Raw genomic sequence first — 6225 nt, 5'->3', positions numbered from 1 at the left:
TAAAAAAGGCTATGATTTCTAAAGGGCACTCAAGACGACAGCGATGCCAGATGGTTTCACTATGACTCCATGTGATGTGTGCAAGAGCAAAGATGGCACACTTAGCTTATGCAAATGATTTTGCTACTATTTGCGCGTGCAAATGAGCCCACGATCACCACTATTGCAAATGATTTTGCTACTATTTGCGCGTGCAAATGAGCCCACGATCACCACTATTGCTGGTTGCTTAAAGGATTTTAGGGGCTGCATCCGAATCTTACAAATCAAGCATGTACCTAGCCAGCATCACCAAGCAAGCTGCAGACAGATTGCTGCAGCTCACTGGTTTTTAACGTGCACTACACAAAAAATAAAGACTTTGGGATAAATTTTGGGATGAATTTGAAAAAAAATCATTATAAAATATTTAGAAATAAAATTTGGGATGAAAAATTTTTCGTCCCAAAATTCTTGTTGCCAACGTTTGGAACGAATATTTGTTTGTTGCAAATTTCACAACGAATTTGGGGACAAAATTGACGACGAATAATATTTTCGTCCCCAAATTCATTGCCAAATTTGCAACAAAAATCTCTATTTGTCCCAAAATACTATACAATTTTGCAACGAAAATTTATTTTATTGTAACCTTAGCAACGAATTTAGGGACGAATTCGGGGATGAATTTAATTCTGTTGCCAAATCTGTCCCTAATTTAGCGACAAAATTTGGCAACGAATTAGATTTTCGTTGTCAAAGTCGTCGCTAATTTTCATGACACATTGTAACGAATATTATTTTTGTTGTAAAATTTGTGACGAATTTGACAACGAAAATACTAATTTTATTTGAAAAAATAAATATTCATTCCAAATTTCGTCCCAGATTCTGGGATGAATCCGCAGTTCTGTCCCAGATTCTGGGATGAATTTACAGATTTGTCCCAGAATCTGGGACGAAAATAATTTTATTGGGAAATTATCGATGTACAGTGATTTACAATAAGGTTGGGACAAATTATTTTCGTTGTCAAATTCGTTCCTAAATAAAAAAAAAATCCAGCAACAATACATTTCTACTATTCCCATCAATACATACACATATACAACAAATTCAAATAACAAAATATATGCATTCAACACATCCTAATTAACAATATCACATCCTATTTTACATCTATTAATAATTGAAATCAAATCACAATACAACAAATTCAAAGGTCTCAACATCTTCTTCAAACGACTCCAAAATATTATACAAGTTCAACACTCCAATATTTATACAAGTCCAATAATCCAAGAAGTTAAACAAGGATTTAAATTTTAAAAAAAACTAAGAGACAACAACTCATCTTCTTTCTCCACAAAAACTTTCATCCCCATCAACTCTTCTTTTCCTGCACACAACCAAACTAATAAACCAGATCATGTGTAACCAGAAAGATAATGACTTAAATTCTAACAGTCTCATAATTCTAACAGTTTTATTTGTATCAAATTGTTATGATATAACATATTTCACCTTATCAAACAAGGTCTACAAATATTGTATTTCATCAAATATGGAGAGAATGAGATGTATTCTTAAGATTCTTATAATATGAAAATGTCTCAAATGAAGAAAGCACAAACTAATATATGAGCAATTAGTTGATACTAGTCTTTTAGTACTCATGGTTACTTGGGTGGTAGGAAAACTCTAATCATAATTTGGAATTTGAAGTAATAATGCAGTAATAGCAAATTTCAACGAATATATAAAAAGATTAATAGCTTTATTTAACTTTTCAAATATAACTGATTTAAAAATAAATAAATAAATAAAATTAAAAGTATAACATGTTCAACTACGGGTGTATTATTTAATACTTACTTTTTTCTCCGACATATATTTTGCCTCACCAACCCTGTTAAAAACAAATTAACAATATTAAATAAAATAAAAATTAGAAAAGTTAACAAGACATGGATTAATGTATAAAATACTAATTATGAGATAAATAATCATCATACATAATTAAAATCATGAACTAGCATCACCACCATCATCGTTATCATCGTCGCCATCATCATCATCGTCACGCGGAGGAATCTGACTTAGAGCGGAGCTTAACTGAAGGTGTCGCATGATAAAATCTTGTTGTCGGCGCAACTCTCTCATATCTTGCTCCATTTGCACCTTTTCTAGGTCTATTTGCGCCCTTTCTAGGTCTCTTTGCGATAATATTTCCTTCAGATTGCTAACTTCTTCAGTCAAGTTATTTACTTGGGTCGTAAGTGCTGGTGAGGAGGAAGATGTTCCAACTATTCTTTGGGTTCTGCTTAAGGAACTCATCCCCAGTATCCTTCCTCCTTTTGGTCCTCCACTAGCCTCCAACCATAAACTCAAATTATTACCAACAGAGTCCTCAGACCCCTGACTATCGACACTAGCAGCTTGTGAGCATGTTTGTGCTAGCTCGAGCTCATCATATTTTTCCTATTTTTTAAAAGACATAAAATATTATTAGATATAATAGAAACACATATAATATTCGACGAAGGTACTTAACTACTAAAATATAAATCATATATTAAGATCAAATAAATAATAATTCCAACCTTTACTGCTTTTGCTCTAGCCTCACTCCAAGTCTTATCTTTTTTCCTAAAAGTGCGGGTGAAAGTATTAATGAAAGAGGGCTCCTTCCCCATCTCCTTGGTCTGAAAAAACATGATTACAAATAATGAAATAATTTGATATAGATAAAAAATTATTGTAAGAGTTAAAAAATTACTAATCTTTGTCTATACTCATCTATGTCAATCGAGCCTCTCGCATATATAGCAGATGAGTCACCGGAATTGTGAGATTGATTCATTCTATTCAGGTTACTCCTTTGCTTACTCTCCCCCGTTGCCCAAAAGTTGGTGATCCTCTCCCAATTTTCTTCGGCGATGAAGTTTGACTTTTTTCCCCGACTCTTGGCGTGACTTAATACATGTCTAATGTGATCGCCACATTTCTTTTTAAAGATGCTACAGATCTCCATTTCATCATTCGGGTCCCAATTATTTAACCGCTGAAATGGAGAAAAATAATGTATTATATATTCACTTTAAATTTGAATTAAACTCAAGAAAATATACCTTGAACTCGCTCCACCACAATTATTTTGTGGCCGGTGGAGTGCTTGAATATGTCAGCGATTCTCCCCCCAATGATTATTCACGATTCTATTAATTTCATGAACAACTTGTATATGATTTTCAAATCTGCATTAAATTTCAAACAAACAATGTTAAATAATTAAGATAGATAAAAACAAAAAAAAATTTATAATACTTACGAATCTCCGATGGGGACTAAAAAAGCTCGATCATGTAGGACCGTTAGATTCGATAGAGGGGGGGTGAATATCGATTCGCAAAACAAGAGTTTAAGCGCAGCGGAAAAAGATAAAGTAGACACAAATATTTTTACTTCGTTCGGAGCCTGTGACGACTCCTACTCGAAGGCCCGTGGTCCTTGACCACTTTCGTTGGGCAATCACTAGCAAGTCGAAATATGATTACAGAAAAAGTACAGGAGATGCTAGTAATAATAAAGCAATACCGACAAAAAGAAAATTAAACAAAAACCGGAAGAGCACTTTTGTCGGAGCGTTGTTGGCGTCGCACTTGAACGTCGAGCAGCAAGATCAGCAGAAGAGTTCTCAGTCAAAGTTGATTCTGAAGCTCCTGTCTGGGGCTTCTTTTATATGCTGTTCCGGGCGCCTGGATCCCTTCCGGGCGCCTGGAGTGTGACGTAACTGCTCAAATCAAGATGCTCCACGTAGCGAGGGGTCTGGATAAAATTCGCCTTCCGGGCGCCCGGATCCCCTCCGGGCGCCCGGACCACCTTGTTCCAGAAAGACTCCTTTTTCCTGCAAAACAAGGTTAGTCCGAGGCAAATATATATCCTGTAAAATAAATGGTTAGCACAGTTAAAGTTCAACAGATAGATAAAGAGAGTATGACTTAGATTCCGTCTTTCCGAGACTGGAATCTAGTCACGATCTCGACTTAGACATCCGAAATGGATCTAAGCCGGATCGACGCCTAATGTCCCCTTCCCGGGAACGCGTCCTCACAGTCACTCCCCTCCAGTGACTTACCTCACTTACCTGCCAGACGTCCGGTCAGCCCGTCGACCCGTCTGGACTTCTCGCCAAGCGTCCGGTCAGCCCGTCGACCCGCTTGGACTTCTCGCCAGCTATTCGGTCAGCCCGTCGACCTAGCTGGACTTCTCGCCAAGCGTCCGGTCAGCCCGTCGACCTGCTTGGACTTCTCGCCAGCTATCCGGTCAGCCCGTCGACCTAGCTGGACTTTTCCTGCACACTTGATCAAAGTGTCAGACAACAACACAACTAACTTAACCTATTTGTCATTCATCAAAACCTGGGTTAGACCGTTAGTGCTACCCGCACCAACAGATCATTCCTAAACTCAGCAAATGAGTTTCTTGCAGAGTCAGAAAGATCTGTGGGCATTGGCAACTGCACGGGCGATGGTACTGGCGGCGGCCAATTTGAAGCTGGTGGAGAAGGTACATGAGAAGGTCCTGCCTGATCAGGGGGTGACACAGGTACACTGGCAGGGGATGAATCTGTCTCATCTTGTGATCTCCGTCTACATCCACCACAGTGAAATATATGCTGAAAATTCCAATATAAAATAAAGTAAATTGTAAATTTGATGCATAAAAAAGAACTTTTAAAAACTTACCATTTTTCTTCAAATAGCTTGTAGAATAAGAGGGGAAAAATATTAGATGCCAACTCTAATTACCTGTAGGAATAAATACAGTGTATTAACTGATAAAATAAATAAAATTATAAATGAGACAGTAAATATGTTCTCATTCATAATTTTAACCTAATATATTTACTGTGGTGATTTTTTAACCCGATTTTCATTAAATTCAAGTTAAAAAATCACGATACTCAAAATATTAGGGTAAAATTATAGATGAGGACATTATACGATCAGGAGAAAACTAGAAACTCATAGACTCTTATTTCTTGAAATTCGGACATCTGTAGATCTATATTTTAAATTTTAAACACATATTCAAACGTGCGTTAAACGCTAACATACTTAATTAATACTAAACTATCTATGTTTCACTAAATATTAACCTAGGGATGTTGGAATTTCATGAAATAAATTTCTATGGGTTCCTAATTTTCTCATGATCTTAAAAATATCTTTATCCATAATTTTAACATATTATATTGAGTGTGATGATTTTTTTATCATGAATTATGTCATATTCATGTTAAAAAAATCACCACACTCAATATATTAAGTTAAAATTCGGGATTATGATATTTTTATGATCAAGAGAAAAATATGAACGTATAGAAACTTGTTTTATTAAATTCTGATATCTCTAGGTCCATATTTAGGCCTTCCGAATTATTGTTCTTTTATTTTTAAATTTTTTTAAATCCGGGACGAGTCTAGAATTCGTCCTAGAATCAGGGACAAATTTTGCGACGAAAATTATTTTCGTTGGGAATTTACGACGAAAATATTTTGTTGCAGATTTTGCTTCTAATTTGGGTCAAATTTTGTATTTGTCGCCAAAATTGTTGCTATTTTGGGACGAAAAATTTTTGTCCCAAACTTTCGTCCCTAAATTATTGTTTTTTTTTGTAGTGGCGGAACTTTGCCATTCCGCTATCTTGGCATCCCCCTCGTATCGGAGAGGCTCTACACTAACAACTATGGGGCTTTGATGGAGACAATAACTCGAAAGCTTGCATCGTGGCTGAAGCACACCCTCTCGAATGTCGACAAGTTCGAATTGGTGAAGATGATGCTTTAAGATATCAAGTGTTTTTGGCTATCCATATTAACCGTGCCATATCATTGATCAGATCCATGCCAAATGCTTGACATTTGTATGGTCGACCAAGCATTCACCGCCTTATATATATCACCATCGGTACCTTCTGTACACAGATATCTAGGTGTAGCAAGCAAAGGTGACAGACTAGTCACTCATCAAGCGACTGACCCAGATTTGACAGGAGATACATGTTGGTGCAATCGTCCTCCAAGGTTTTAATGTCAGACAAATATGTTTAAGTATGTTTAAGTATGGAGCTTGATCTAGAGAAGTCCTAATTGTAGGCTAGGCAAGGGAAGTCCTAGTTGGAGGTTAGGCAAGGAGAGAAATCTCAATATATTGTGGAAGCCAGGTGGATAGGTCTGGAGG

Source organism: Zingiber officinale, chromosome 8A (genome assembly GCF_018446385.1).
Source record: "Zingiber officinale cultivar Zhangliang chromosome 8A, Zo_v1.1, whole genome shotgun sequence".
Classification (NCBI taxonomy): domain Eukaryota; kingdom Viridiplantae; phylum Streptophyta; class Magnoliopsida; order Zingiberales; family Zingiberaceae; genus Zingiber; species Zingiber officinale.
The sequence above is the reverse complement of the archived record's forward strand: the minus strand, read 5'-3'. Positions refer to the sequence as shown.